General features: G+C 40.6%; 1 protein-coding gene across 1 annotated transcript in view; it reads right to left on the bottom strand.

Moving 5' to 3' along the window:
- The window catches only part of Oct-TyrR (Octopamine-Tyramine receptor), a 74,016-nt gene extending 70,388 nt beyond the window's left edge, over window positions 1-3,628 (bottom strand). Inside the window, exon 1 of the mRNA XM_028171983.2 lies at window positions 3,385-3,628. The gene's annotated coding sequence lies outside the window, so the exon portion shown is untranslated. The remainder of the gene's footprint in view (window positions 1-3,384) is intronic.
- Window positions 3,629-16,365: the final 12,737 nt, after the last annotated feature.

Here is a 16,365-nt window from a genome sequence, read left to right as displayed (position 1 = left end):
CACAACAAATCTACAGTAACAGTCTTCGTGTCAACAGACAAATGCCCCAACTGAATAAGGCCAATCTTTTTGATTGACATGAATTATTTTAGTTATGAATTTAGTAACTATATTTTACGTGAGTATAAAAGCTCTTGCTCATTGCGTAATTTTAACGATCAAAGAGAAATGATGAGTTACTTCGGTTTTTCATAGACAGAAGAGATTACTTAAAGAAATATTGTCTAAGTTCAACTGAATTTGTATTAAATATTTTGAGAAATTACGCATAGAATGGTTATTTTTCAAAATGAAAATTAGCGTAAATGATCCCTCTGTAAATTAGATTATTTAACAATGTTTATTAATGATCCTTCATTAATGAGTGCACACAAATAGGCCCTTTAAAAATAAAATTTCGATTGATTAACTACTTGAAGGCAAACCTTTCGAAATATCACGATTATATAATTAGTTTCTAGTAAAATATCTACAATAGCAATAGCCGGAATGTCTTCGTTCGATCGTGCTCACTATGAAACTCAAAAAATAAATATGATAACATAACTGAATACTATCAAGTAATTTCCGCTCTGTCGATCTCTCGAACCCGATTACGTAGACGAGAAGATTACTATTTTTTGTAACATAAATAAGTATAGATCATAAACTTAGGTCAGGCTATCGCCATTGTCCTAAAGAAACACAGACTTTGCTCGTAAATCCTAGGAAATAGAACGGAAATTGGAAAGCCTACATACTATCTTATAGTCGGGATTGTTTGTGAAGAGGGTTTTATGAATAAGAAAAACCCAAGCTGGATAAATAGAGTTGATACTACTCATTAGCCTCGATCTGTAGTCTGAGCTGTAGGTTGAATTAGTTCAAGCGTAAAATCAAAAATAAATCCTATTTTCTGAAAGCATAAAATGTTGGGACTTTAAAACGCAGCAATCACATTACATTTTTGTCCCTATTTCGAACTATAGAATATTTTGTACAAGCCTATAAATACGATTTCATTCTTTGGACATAGTATATGTAGTTAGACTACCTTTTTAATTTATTGCTTAGATGGTTGGACGAACTCACAGCCCACCTGGTGTTAAGCCGAAACGCTTTACCGCTGCACAGCAGAAATAGGCAAGATGGTGGTACCTACCCGTGCGGACTCACAAGAGGTCCTACCTACCAGTAAAAACCTGTAGATTTGATTATATAGGTACTAGTGTAACTAGAATGTTAATTTATTACCGCCCAACCAAAAAGCTCACCTAAGCTTCAAATATTTGTAGAATTCGTTATAACAAAAGTAAACTGAAAAGATTAAAATATAAAATAGGTAAAAATATAATTAATAAAATATAAACAGTAATAAACAATTTACAGTAAAAGTATATTATGTGTTAATTCAATATTAACTGAACAAAATCACGAGTCGCCTAATTATCTAATCGTCGATATTAACAGCGTATTTCAAACAAAAAATGAATCAAATCGATAAACAAACAACGACTCTTTAAAAGCCTCCAAAAAAGGATTACTTAATAAATTTGTTCAAGCAATTTGTCCTACCATACATAATATGTTTATTGTTTTCATCGTTCTATCGTGATATTGTAATAATCGTAAATCACTGAACCTTTGTCGGGTATTAAATGTACATGGTAATAAAAAAACGGTACGTGCTTTATAGATTCGTTTTTACTCAAAATAATACCCTTGATTAAGTTTTTGACATCTGAAGTATTATCATTTGAATCGCATTATAAATTCAAAATCGTCAACCCCAATTATACACTGCTGGGTTTGGGCCTGTCCTAACTTAGGCACTAAGCCCTGTCTTAGAGTCTCCTCGCCCATGTCTTACCAGCCACCCATCGCAGATCATCGCTCAAGGCCGGAGACGTCCTATAGTACGCTCTCCATTCAAGAACCCGTCTGCTTCAGCAACTATCGGTGTATTATTATGTATTTCCAACCAACGGCCACATCAGCTTTACGAATCTCTGAGCTATATCAATGAATTTAGTTCTCTGTGGAATAACCTAACTTCTGATTTACTCTTCAGCGAAGCGTATGGCTCTTTTCGTAGTCCCTTAGACGACTCAAAGTCGTCAGGGGTAAAGACTTCGATATTTTAACGTAAATATCATAAATTCTAAGAGATATAATCAGATGATGATATTAACCATAGTTAATCAGCTATTAGATAATATTTAGCAGTGATAGGAAATGTTATGAGCATCTGAGTGTTATCCTGCTTATTTATGTTACGAAGTCATGCGTTTTAATTTCAAGTAACTTTTTAATAGGAGCTTTGACCTGGAAATATAAAGCAGGCCGTAACATGATTCAAAGCTTCTGATGAACTGACTAACACCAAATGAATTGTAAGTTCGTCAATCAATCTACACTAATGAGGAAATTAGTGATCATCACAAATGCTAAAAACTTAATTACAATACAGTAGGTATCATGATACAAATAATTTTACTGGACATCAAAATCTAAGAGATCACGTCAGATCTCAGTATTAAAATACGTAAGCTTTATAATATTGCGTTAGGAAAATTTTTGCACAGTTATAGAATTTCGTAAGTTCCAAGTAGAATTGGTGTATTTAGAAAATAATTATTCTTACAACCTCATTACCTCACTCAATTCCTTAGGTAAAGTATTTTTAAAGTTTTTTTAAGGTAAAGTATTATATAAACAAATAGCGCAATCCAGAAATTGTAGTTAGAAAATTAATTTTAGGTTAAATCCTTAGAAATGTTTATCATAAACTCAATGTATAAATGTTGTACTTTGTGTATAGAATTTAGAGTAAAAATAGTATTTTTTCCTTAAGATAATATATATCCTTAACGCAATAAGTGATCTATGGAAGGATCAGCAGAAATGGTCAAAGCAAAATTATTCTGAATTCGAGCAAAACAATAAAAATACTAACTAGGTAAGATATAATAAATTATTTTAGGTAAAACAATGAGTCATTAGGTAGAATATGATTTTTGGTTTAAACTCATTTTAGTGCGTAAAGATTTTTCAATATTTAATATAAAATTAAAAATCTTTCATATTGATGACATCGTACACCAAAATAAATTCTATTGTATGCCTCATAAATTGAACACATAAAACACTTTATGAATATGTCAAATTACTTTAAATGATATGTAAGTCTAATTCTTAAAATGAAAACAACATATACAATAAAATGAAGTTAATCTCAATACGGTAGAAGTTTAAAATGTGAATTTTGAACATTATCTAAATTTAATATTTTTATTTTTTTAACCTTTTAACCATTATTATGTTTACTATAAAGAATAATATTGACCATATAAGATAGAATCTAACAATAAATATTACAAGAAATTAAATAGTAATTTCACTTACCAATTTTATGTTTTATGTTTTCTTTCCTTCATATTTCAATTCTTTCTCTTTAACTCGCTTAAGTTTAGTTCAAACTGATTATGCAATTCGAGTTTCTAATTGTCTTTTGTTTACTAGAGAACTTGTTAAAAAATAAAGAACTATTTTAAATTATAACTTAAACTTAACATTTGCAAAGTTAATAAATTTACGTTCGTAGCACTAGTCCGTAGTAACGCCCGTCAACGTAGCGTTCTTCGTAGCGTCCGACGACTAACTGCCGCTACGAAAGCTCTACGGCGTTCCAGTCTCCAGTAGAGTAGCCAGCGTAAATTTTCAAAGGTTGGAAGAAAAAATGTAATTGATTTATACGAAGATCAAGCAAAAAAAAACCTCGTAATGAAAATTTAAAGAAAAACAATTTTTGGAAGACACATTGAAATTCGGTAGGTATATTTTTTCATCGATTGTTCACAGCTAGGAATAGTTGTGAAAGAATTTCCTTTTGTTCGTTCAGTTTCGTGGCGATCTAGTAACAATACGCTGGAGATTAAAGTTTTCTTATTTATTTCGTTATTTAGGGTTCAGGATTATTAAAGTCGTGAAACAGTCTGGTTTGTTTTCGACTTTTGTTTGCATTAGATTTATTGTTGTTCGCTACAATATGTTGTACTTTGATTCAATCATAAATTAGGCTGTGGTATTAATTTATTGTGGTATTAATATTAAGTGTATTTTTAAGTGGTATTAACTTTGGATTAGCTCGAACAAAGATCGGTAGCTTAAGTTTTATTTACAGCAGTTGTGTTTCTATATTTAACTTAAAGTTTTTTCAAATTAATTTATTAAAATCACGTTATTCTTTTGAGTAAAATACCACTTCACTGTGGGAACTGAGGGATTTTTTTTTAAATTTAAATTTAAAGAGTCGATGATTTTAATGCGTATTTTATTCGATAGAACGTTGCTGAATATACATAAGTAAGACCGTGCAAGGGATTTTTATGCCCATAAATCTTCAACGAACTAATAACCTATTATCTATATCAAATACTGCTTTATCAAGGATCTAGTTGTCGATGATTTATGATGTAGGGTCTCGCTTTTGTCGAGTCGAGCAATCGTTTTATTGTCCTACAATAAAAGGTTTAGAATATGTCGACCTTCGACAGACATAAAATCGTGGTTTTATACTAACTCGTGGATTTTATTTGTGATTTTTTCGAATATTACATGTACAGAAGGCGTTTTCTTTTTATCGTCATAGCTTTACTATGAAAAGCTCTTTGTCGACAAGAAAACGACCAGTTATATCGTTTTTGATTTAAAATTTTACGGAGTTACGTCTTTATACAAATACCTGCTGTACCCGTCCGCTTTGCTGGGCATTTAAAATTAACAATATTATTTCTCACCCTCACAAAGATTCTCATCATTAACGCCCACGCAGCTGTTGTAGGGAGTCCAACACTTACATAAATTTTAGCCTATCTATTAAGTACATGTATTTTTTACATGGATACCAAGTTTCAAGTCAATCGGATGCATGGTAGTTATAACGGAATATCCGTAAAAACCAGTGTAGATTTATATATTAGTATAGATTTTATGGGCGTTTCCAATCAATTTAACGTTAAAATGCTTACCATTGGACTCAGTTATAAACTATAATATTAATTAGATATACCATGCGTCTTAATGTCTACAGTGCTAAGGTATATTGTAAACTATAGTTACTATTACGAGCAAATAGTCCCAGTTCGAGGAAAACGTCAACCCTTGTTGTCTTAATTATAAAAGTGAAAAAGTTCTCCATCATTGGCTATTAGGTAGGATTTTATAGGTACCATATTGAAACATAACAAATATTTTTATTTAAATATATGTTATATATGTATATCCTTATAAAAGGAAAGAACAAAAAAGAATCGAAGCAGTATTTATTACTCTTGGCGATCTGTCAGTTGTAGGCTTGTTCCCAAGATCCTAATACATCTGAAAACACTGAAGAACTGATTAGAAAGCCCCGAAAACATTAACTGAGAAGACAATCCTTTCGAGTCCTTTCGAATCCTTTGAGACCTTTTCAAAAAATAATTATCGACACGGAATATTATATTTATAGTACTTAGTGGATTTCACGAAAACTTAAACGCGAAATGAAAGCCGGCGTAATCCTCGAAACTCCGTCTCATCTGAGTAATCAGTTTTGACGAGGAAAAGGCTTTAGAGCCTAACGCGAGACGTTAAAAAGATTTCTTAAATGTCATTGCGGATTAGAAAAATGAGCGACTTTGTAAGGCTTACTGGTATTTCAGCCTAGCTTCAATTTGATTTAACATCATCATCATATGAAACAAACGACCAGCTTTTTTATGTGCGACGCAAGTTTTTCGAATTTAAAGAATTTAAATTTACTGGTGGTAGGACCTCTTGTGAGTCCGCACGGGTAGGTACCACCACCCCGCCTATTTCTGCCATGAAGCAGTAATGCGTTTCGGTTTGAAGGATGGGGCAGCCGTTGTAACTATACTGAGACCTTAGAACTTATATCTCAAGGTGGTTGGCGTATTTACGTTCGTGATGTCTATGGCCTCCAGTAACCACTTAACATCAGGTGGGCTGTGAGCTCGTCCACCCATCTAAGCAATAAAAAAAAAGGCAAGAGTTAGTATGTAATAAAGTTGAGTGTAGTATTGAACACGTTGCTCCACTAATTTCCTAACACCAAATGGGCCGAACGCTTGCCTACCTTTTTAAGGTGAAGAAAATATCTAATAATAATAACGGAAGACGCATTCTCGACTCAAATATTCAGGAAATTACGAAATCAATGAGTAATCTGACAATTGAGATCGGTGCGCTGAGAATTAAATTTGTAAATTTATCAGCTCCGTAAAAGTATTGATAATTGTAAATAGACATGCTTCAACAAAAACTGACTTCAAATAGAAAAAAAAGATATTCCAAAACAAATTAATATACATTAAAAACAATAATCATTGAAATCGGTTGTCGTGATATTGAGTTATTGAGTTATTCATCTATTTGTCGCGCACGTACTTAATGCAAATTTAAGACTTATATGGTTTTCTCATGGATACCATTATCATAACTGGATCAAATTGACACACGGAAAGCGTCAGCTTTCTAATAAAAAAAGAGTTATCAAAATCGATTCACCCAGTCAAAAGTTATGAGGTAACAGACATTAAAAAAATATTCAGTTGAATTGCAAGCCTCCTCCTTTTTTGAAGTCGGTTAAAAAGTTATAATGATCTTGACTGAAGAATACGGTCATCTTCGGTCGGTATTTATTCGATTGCTTATCGTTTTCGTAGTAATTATATTATAATAAAAGAATGTCGACAGATATATGTACATATAAAAATCCTAGCCGTATTCGCCCGCTTCGATGGGCATTTAAAATTAACATTATTATTTATTGTCATTATTATTCGTGTAGAATGGGAGAGGCCTATGTCCAGCAGTGGACGACTGTGGGCTGTTCATGATGATGATGATGATTATTAGGGAGTCCAACACTCATATAATTATTAGTCTATTCATTAAGTACATGTATTTTCTACATGGATACCAAGTTTCAAGTCAATCGGATGCACGGTTCAGTAGTTATAACGGAACATCCGTTTTTTTTTTTTTTTTTTTTCCTACCTATGCTGATAGCCTTGAGAGGCTATTTCAGCTTCACCCTAACGTTAGTAGGTGAGCTCGCGGGGCTCAACCGGAGAGTTGCTAACACTGACCCTAGCAAGAGCAGTGCTTCGCAGAATCTACCACCGGATCGGAAACGCGACCCACTGAGAAGATCCGGCGAGAAACTCAGTGGGCTGTGTCTATGGGTTAGTTCGCTCGTCGAGCCCTTCGTCGCAAGCGACGGGTTCGACGAGGACGGTGACCGGTGCTTGTGGTGCCTAAAAGCACCGTTAATGGATCAGGAGGATCCGTAATGACGTGCTTTGGGCGACGTCGACGGTTTACCATTCGGTCTACTGGGTCGGGTATGTAATTTACAGCGGCTACGATGAGAGGGTTCTCATGTCGTGCCGCCTTCTCAAAATGGCGCAGCGATGCCGACTGTAGATACTTACTAAAAGAGTCGAGCTCCAGGTCGTCGTGGAGATCCACATTCCTAAGGAACCAAGGCGCTCCGACGGCTATCCTGCAGAATCGTGATTGAATAACCTGAAGGGATTTAAAGTTGGTGCGGGCTGCGTGAGCGAACACTACGCTTGCATACGTCATGACGGGGCGTATACAAGTTTTGTAGAGAGTTACCTTATTGCGGAGGGACAGTTTGCTTCGACTACAAAGCATTGGATAGAGTCGTCCTAGAATAAACGCGGCGCGGTCGCGTACCGTTTTTATATGGGGACGGAATGTCATCCCTCTGTCGAGGGTGACGCCTAGATATTTGACCTTCGAGACCCACGGAATGGGCTGGCCAAAGAGAGTGATGGGACTAACGGCGGAGGTGTTTGCGCGCCTACTACGGAGTGGGATGCTCGAAGTGATGTTCGGAGGGCGACCCCTTTTGAAGAGCACCGCTGCGCTTTTCGTGGGGTTGATGTCTATTCGCCACTTCCGGAACCACTGTCCCATGGTGGCTACTGCGATCTGGAGTCGCCGATGAAGCAGCGACATCTTCCTACACGAGTAGTAGATAGCCGTGTCATCGGCGAAGAGCGCTAGATGGGTCTCCGGAGACCGGGGTATATCATTGATATACAAACTAAATAATAACGGGGAGAGCGCGGAGCCTTGCGGGACTCCGGCGGTCAGTTGACGGGGACGAGAACGAGTTCCCTCTACTCGATATCGAAACGAACGGTTCGACAAGAAGTCTCGTATGATGAGCACGAGTCTGTCTGGCACTCCCATGTTGTACAGTTTATAAATTAAACCGTTGTGCCAGACTTTGTCGAACGCCTTCGCGATGTCGAAGAAGAGGGCGCCGGTCGGGATTTGTTTACGCCTATTTAGTCCTATCAGAATGTGCTCCGTGAGGCGGTGCACTTGTTGTACGCACGAGTGTTTAGAGCGGAATCCGAACTGTTCGTCAATGAGAATTTTGTTCGCGGTAACAAAATCCCAGAGGCGTTTCCTAAGGAGCCGTTCGTAAATTTTTCCTATCGTCGAGAGGAGACTAATCGGACGGTAACTAGAAGTTTCGTTTGTCGGTTTGCCCGGCTTATGTATACCGATAACGTCCGCTTCTTTCCACACCGCGGGAAAGATGCAGTGCGTCATAGCGGCATTTAAAATTGTAGCCAACATTGCTATCAGTTGGACTGGCAAAAATTTTAGCGCGCGGTTGTGGATGCCGTCGGAGCCGGGTGCCTTCCTAGGTTGGAGGTTGTGGATCGCGTCTCTAACTTCGTCAGTGGTAATGGGGGGTAACGCGTCTGAGGGCGGCAGGGAAGCTCTGCGCTCGACCTCCCTGTCGACTAACTCGGTGTGTTCGGGGTCCGCGTGTTGAGTGCTGGTGGTGCACTGCTCTTGCAGTGCATCGGCCAGCAGCTCAGCCTTGTCATCGTCATCGAATGCCGGTGGTTGGCCTGAAGGGCGTATGAGGGGAGGCATAGTAGCGGTAGTTTCGGATTTGAGAGTCCTAGCTAGTCGCCAGTATGCTTGGTGGGAGGGCGCGAGTTGTTCTAGATAACTATGCCAATTATCGTTACGCGCGTCGCTTAAGCGGGAGTGGACTTCGCGTTGTAGACGACGCATCCGAATCCGGTTTGAATGCGTGGGAAGACGATCGTAGACCCGGATTGCCGCGTTCCTAACTCTTAAGAGATTCCTAAGATCGGGGGACAGTCTGATGCGGTGGAAGCTGTCCTCCACATCGACTTCTTTTGAAGATCTAATGATCGCGGAAGAGATGTGATCGGTAATGATGTTTATGGATTCGACGGTGTCCTCGGGGGATGGATTCGGATCCGGGCCGCAAGGGAGGATTGGCGGAGCGGCGTCGGCTAGGCACGTGCCCAGCTTATTCCAATCCACCATGGTCCTCGTAACAGTGACTGGGTTGTGAGGGCGACCGAGCTGCATAACGACAGTTCGGTGGTCTGAGTCGAGCTCTGACATTGCTTCGATGGAACGCAAGCGCAGAGTTACGTTCCTAAGCAATGCCAGGTCTATAGTGCTCGGACGGAGCGCGATGTTATACGGATAACATGTTGGAGTTGGGGGACCGACTATTTCAAAGGTGAGGTCGTCTATAAACGCGTCGAGACGCCTACCGTTGACGTTTGTACGATGGCAGTTCCACCTAGTGTGGTGGCAATTTAGATCGCCTGCCAGGATGACAGAGTCTCCCATGCCGAACAGTGACTCGATGTCACTGCTCAGAAGGGGCTTGTCCGGGGGGAGATAAACGGATGCGATGACGATCGGCTGGTGTCCCGTCAGCGAGATACGGCACACTGACGCCTCGATATGTAAGAGCGAGGGAGTATCGAGAGGGACAACGTGCAGGGCCCGTCTATAGTAAATGGCAGTCCCGCCTTTGGAGGCGGTGAGTCTGTCATTCCTAACCATGACGTAGTTCGCGACTTTCGGGTCGCGACGCGAGGGCTTCAGACAGGTTTCCTGCACTAATAGAATATCTACAAGATTATCGCGGAGGAATTCAAAAATTTGATCGCGTTGCCGCGCGAGTCCGTTAGCATTATAGAATGCTAACGTAAGGGAATACGGTTTTTCTCTACCTTTTTGCGCCATTGATTATCGGTAAAGATTTTATAACGTACGCGACACGGACTCGTAGACGTCCATGTGATCGAAAGCGGCCGCGAGCCGCTGTTCGGGGGTTACCGACCTACGTATCGCGTCTGCGAACGATCGCAGACGGTCGAAGTTGACTGCGGTGACGAAGTCACGCACGAGCGCGAAGTCGTTGACGGCAGAGGGTTGCGGGGGACGGAACGCGGGCGCGGGGCGAGGTGCGAGCAGGGGCTGGGGCGCGGGGCGTGTCACGAGCGGGGGCGGGGGTGCGGTTTCCGTTCCCGCCTTCGTATACGGCAGCGGTTTTTTCCACGCCGACACCGTGGGAACTGCAGCCGGTACGAAGGCGGGTTTCGGCACTGAAGGCGTCGAAGTCTTTGGGCCGACGGTTCGGGGGGCTGGGTGGGTCGGACGTTTTCGCGGAGCCCTAGGACATCCACGGTAGTTCGCGGGGTGCCCTTGCTTAAGGCATAGGACACAGCTTGGAGGTTCGGTCGCGGTTTCCCTAACACGCGAGCAATCTAGTGTGGCGTGGTCGCCGAGGCACTTTACGCAGCGGGGGCGCGCGTGGCAATTACGAGCCGAGTGGCCGTAAAGCTGGCATCTGTAGCACTGCCCGGGAGTGCCACGTCTATGGGGGGCTTCAATTGAGATCCCGGATAGGCCGCAAATTGTCGTGAGACATGCGATCTTCTTTTTGGCCTCCGGGGTGGGTTCTAGCGCTACTAGAATCATGTTGTAGGGCTGTTTGCCCCGCCCACTGTGCATCCGGTGCACACTAACTAGCGGGAGGGACTGAGCGGTCAGATCCTCCTTAATGTACTCGATATCTAGCTCTTTTGGGACTCCGCGTATTACTACGCGGAGCTCGCGGTCCTCCTGAAGAGCATAGGTGTGAAAACCTATGTTCTCCTTTCGGAGGTATGAAGAGAGGGCCCTATGGTCGCCCGGCGTTGCGACCTTTATCTGAATCCCATGCGCGACGTTACGCGCATGGGTATAATTAATTTTATTTGCCTGAAGGGCCTGGGAAACGCGGTTCCACGCAGTTTTTTCCTGGAGAATCAGCGGGGGCGGGGCAGCTACTTTAGGAGCGGGCGCGGGTTTGGGACGCGGCGGTGGGGTTACACGGCGAGCGGAGTCCGACTCCGGTGTCACGACTACCTGCGGGCGGGAGGCGGTCGCGGATTTAGTCTGCTTCGTCGTGGAGCTCCGGGACTCCACGGCGCGAGTACGCTTTTTACCGCGCGTTACGGTTTGGAACCCATCCGAAGTTCCAGGCTGAGGGCTTGACGCGGATTCGAAATCCATCTCCGATTCGGTATCGGAGCCTGAACTCGAAACGATCGAGGTCGCGACGGACGAAACGCGCGATGACGTAGTCGACGCGGGCGCGGGGGTGGGGGTAGCGTTAGGCGCTTCGTGAGTCGCTACGTCGGAACGTGCTCTCGAACTTGACGCGGCGGCGGGGGGCGCGCGGCGTGCCTCCGAGGCACGTTTGAAGTACGCGGCGACGGACGCGGGGGGGGAGGGATTGCCACGGGCGGCCCTAAACTCTAGGTACTCGGCCCTAATTGACGGGTACCTATCCCGAACATCCGTAAAAACCACTGTAGATTTATATATAGTTATTAGTATAGATGTTGTTGTTGATTATTCCCCCTTACACTACTACAGCAACTCCTATCTAAGTTCCACAGCGACGACCACACAAAGTGACTGAGCGATGATTCACCCGAGGGAAAGCTAATTTGTCTTGGATCGCGCGACAAACTAAACATTTTTCTTTCCTATTCGTACACTCTTGACAGAGTGGTCGTGGTCATTCATCAGTCGGATACGACCTGCTCATGACTCTCGCGGGAAGTTAGTGCAGTGGTTTCCCGTTGCCTTCTGAACCAGCATTTTAGGGGGTATTTGATCCCCAAGGTTTCTGACGCCTCTTCCGTATAGGTTGTCCTGACGAGTGTGTATGGTTATACCGCCATTGCTCGGTCGCCATTGCCCCGTTGGTTTTCTAGCAGGGAGCACCACGGCAACCTGTTGGTCACCGCCGCCATCCGGCGCGTGCAGGTGGGGTTGACAATAGGGCCGGTGAAGGCAGCATTCCGATCTCCCCTTACTCCCCAAAGGTTATCCGATATCACGTTATATTTGAAGCGTTGTAAGACTCTTTGTAACACTAAAATAATATTTAAAAAATGAAAAGGAGTTATGAGTCTAAAGCACGCTTGGTTGAGAAATATGTTGCTAATATTGGACTGAAGTACAAACATTCATTCTCGCGTATGTTATGTGCTATTGTGATATTTTCTACAATCAAATAATGATATTTGGTCAAAATAATGACAAATTTTATTTACGTTCCGTTTTATATCACACGAAATCTCGCCAAATATTTTCGTTTGCACACACAAAATATGCTATAACTCGAATAGAAATGGAACGTGGTACCGAACAAAAATTCATCAATCAAAACTTTCACGATTTTATCAGGCGTTTATTATTTTCGTTTTATTGTTTATGATTTTTTGAATAAATTACAATTTTCCGTAGTCACGAAAATTAGTTTTAATCATGTCTGTGACTTACCAAAATTGGAGAAAATACTAATAATGTCACCGCTTTCTAACAGAGTCTGGATGCGTGGTAGTTAACGACCACAATATGACTACTGGACCGATGGTCATAGGTTCTGTTTTTTTTATATGTTAGTTGGTTGCACGAGCTCACAGCCCACCCGTTGTTAAGTGGTTACTGCAGCCCATAGACACCTACGACATAAATGCCGGCCACCCACTTCCAGACATGACTTCTTAGGTTTCAGTTTTTACAATACAACGGCTGCCTCGCTCTTCCAACTGAAACGCGTTACTGCTTCGCGGCAGAATAGGCAGAGTGGTGGTACCTACCTGTGTGGGCTCACAAGATGTCCTACCAACAATAAACTGTTCCCGAGTCGCGAAAATATTCGTGTGACGAACAGGTTTATTAGGGAATATACTTATAGTTAAGGTATATGTAGGCATAAGATATAAGGTATACAGAATATACAGAAATGCTGACACATAAGAGTCAGGAGAAAAAATGAATTAATTCTCAATTATTCCATCGAAATCCATAGATTATTAACTAAATAATTATATTTTTTTTACGGATGGATTACGTGCATCAACAAAAAAGCTACAACTATATCTCTATACCTTTTGAATGTTTTCTATTTTCAAAGTTGAAATTTTTTAATTATTACAATTTTTATTTTGAGTCCTTCCCAAGTTTCTGCTACAAAGACTAGCAAATAACAGTCCCTCCATCTGGCTTGATATGATGTTCAGAAGATTGTTGCTACTGGCATGCACTCAACGAAATAGCAACGCAGTTTTCTTTCGCATTATTGCAAAGAGGTCATCTGTGTGAGCAAGTCGCAAACATATGTGAATGCACTACAAAAGCGCGGCAGTGACAACATCATTCTAAACTCATTATTAAATTGAGCACGTAGGGTGAAGTCAATTCTGAAGTCGTCGTGGCGTAAAGGATAAGACGTCCGGTGCATTCGTGTTGAGCGATGCACCGGTGTTCGAATCTCGCGGGCGGGTACCAATTTTTCTAATGAAATATGTACTTATCAAATGTTCACGATTGACTTCCACGGTGAAGGAATAACATCGTGTAATAAAAATCAAACCCGCAAAATTATAATTTGCGCAGTTACTGGTGGTAGGAACTATTGTGAGTCCGCGCGGGTAGGTATCACCGCCCTGCTTATTTCTGCCGTGAAGCAGTAATGAGCTTCGGTTTGAAGGATGGGGCAGCCGTTGTAACTATACCTAGACCTTAGAACTTATATCTCAAGGTGGGTGGCGCATTTACGTTGTGGATGTCTATGGGCTCCAGTAACCACTTAACACCAGGTGGGCTGTGAGCTCGTCCACTCATCTAAGCAATAAAAAAAATGGCTATTGCAAACCCTCCGCGTATATTAATTTAAAGTTAATTTCAAGATTACAAAAACAAAAGAATTTACAAACATTTCATTGATAGACACCTACTATTTATGCTAACGCTGGGAATATTTTTTCATAGTTCTGCAAACAAAAAAGCATCGCGAACAATACACATTTATTACCATCTCGCTTGGGAAATTAGGAGCCGGCCTAATTCGGTTGTCGCCATTACAATCGTGACCGCAAGTAACCTAGGTGTAGCCCATGATTTTTTATTGGATTCTAAGGACAGATAAGCTCAGGAGACGGTGTTGTTATGTGGCTATCGGATTCAATGGGGATCGCACAAAGTATGGCGCTAATGGATGATTGATACATGAAGGTACTATAGCTTTGTGGCCTCAGGTAGAACATTGGTGGAATTCTCCAAGATATAACTCAGTAAGAGCAATAATAAACAAATGTTCGGAAAGTAGTAGTGTTAAAAGATGGGAAAGAATCTAGTACAAAAAGTTAATGGTAATAAAGCTTCTTACGAGCTCGCACGGGTAGGTAAAACCACGCTGCCTATTTCAGCTGTGATGTATGTAGTAAGGCGTTCCATTTTTAAGGGCCGTAAGCCATTAAATTATAAAGCGAAACTCAAAACAAATGTCCCACAGGGGGTGATCGCATTCATGTTGTTGATGTCCATGGGCTCCAGCACCATGATTGATAGTAGGCATACTTGAGAGCTCACATGACTAGGTATCACAATCCTATATATTCCTTCCGCGAAGTGGTGATGAATTGTGGTTTGTAGAGTTGGAACGCTATAATATGTACAATTAAAAGTTAATGACTCAAAATCTGTAGCCTTATGCTCGCTATGACGTAAAGGTAAGTATTCCAAGGTAGATAAAATCCTAAAATCAACATAAATTTCAGCGATGTATGTCTTTATGGACAAAATACAAAGCATATTTGCCGATGATTTAACTATAAACACTCAAACTAGTAAGCTCCTTAAGGTAAATTAACAGGTAACACTGTGCAAGTGCTTGTGTATTTGTATAGGCCTCGGTAGGTTTGTGTTTGTTATACGAACATCAACTGTATTTAGTGGTGTTTAAGTTCAAACAGATCCCTATTTGAAATATGTAGTCATTCACTTGGAGAAAATCGGTTGAATCTAGAAATTTGGAAGGTGAGAAGTTGCACGATAAGTACGAAGATAAACTTCGGCACCGAAGACTCTGGTAATACAGATTTTGAATAATACTGATGATTTAGTATTGTATAGTATTAATTTAGTATTAAATAATACAAAAAATTTTGAATATTGACTCTTATAATAACAGAGAAAAACTCATTTGATATCAATGGTTCCTGGAATTCTCTCTTGATTTATAGGTGCCAGAAGGCGACATATGATGTATTTCATAATGATGAGGAGCTTCCAATAGGACTCGAACCTGCTGTCTAATTTGGATCAATCAGATCAAGAGGACGACTCAATAGAGGTAAATTAGCATAGCAATGAGAATCAGATCTACGATATGAATTACTTTTTTGTATTAAACTAGCCAAGGGCATACCCCCATTTGATGTTGCGATTATAGAGCCTGTAGACATTTTGGTTCGGACAGCCATTATTTTAATGCCTGTTCTTGTTTTTGGCAAAGCACCACACCCACAGAGAATGCGGTGCATTGTTTACACTTTTCCGGAATCCGTATGTTAGATATCAGCAGAACTCGCCCACAGACACCATAAAAATCGCCAATTGTAATGTGTGTTATGAAGCTATATCAAAACTTGTGACATTCGCACTTAAGTTACCAGAATATGAGTTAGTGTCCGCTCAAAATAAATCGTTGATATTTAAAATGATAGTATTTAGTATCATTACTATGAATTATAATTAAAAAAATATATTCGCACTTCCAACCATTCTAAGGATATATAGTGTCAAAGATGAGTGAAAGACACTTGCTAAATTTAATGAGACAAAGGCTTAGAGAAAATACAAAAAGAATATCTGTTTTGTTTTTCAAATAAAAAGAGATAGAATTGCTTCAAAACGATTAATGTTAATGTTTTGTGGTTTTATATCGTATTCAAGGACGATCGAATAAGAAAAATATATATTTGAATATTTTCGAATGATTTCTGCAACAATCCTAAAAAATACTGAAATAATTAATTTATTCTTAAGCGTCCCTTAGTAACGTTTATAGGCACAAACGAAGCACGGACTCGTCAAAGAAGTCTAAGATACAGGATCAGGTAATGTTTAATGTGCCGGTTTACGGCCGTCTGGTGT

Source organism: Bombyx mandarina, chromosome 23 (assembly GCF_030267445.1).
Source record: "Bombyx mandarina strain Sakado chromosome 23, ASM3026744v2".
Classification (NCBI taxonomy): domain Eukaryota; kingdom Metazoa; phylum Arthropoda; class Insecta; order Lepidoptera; family Bombycidae; genus Bombyx; species Bombyx mandarina.
This window is presented reverse-complemented; position numbering and strand designations above follow the sequence as displayed.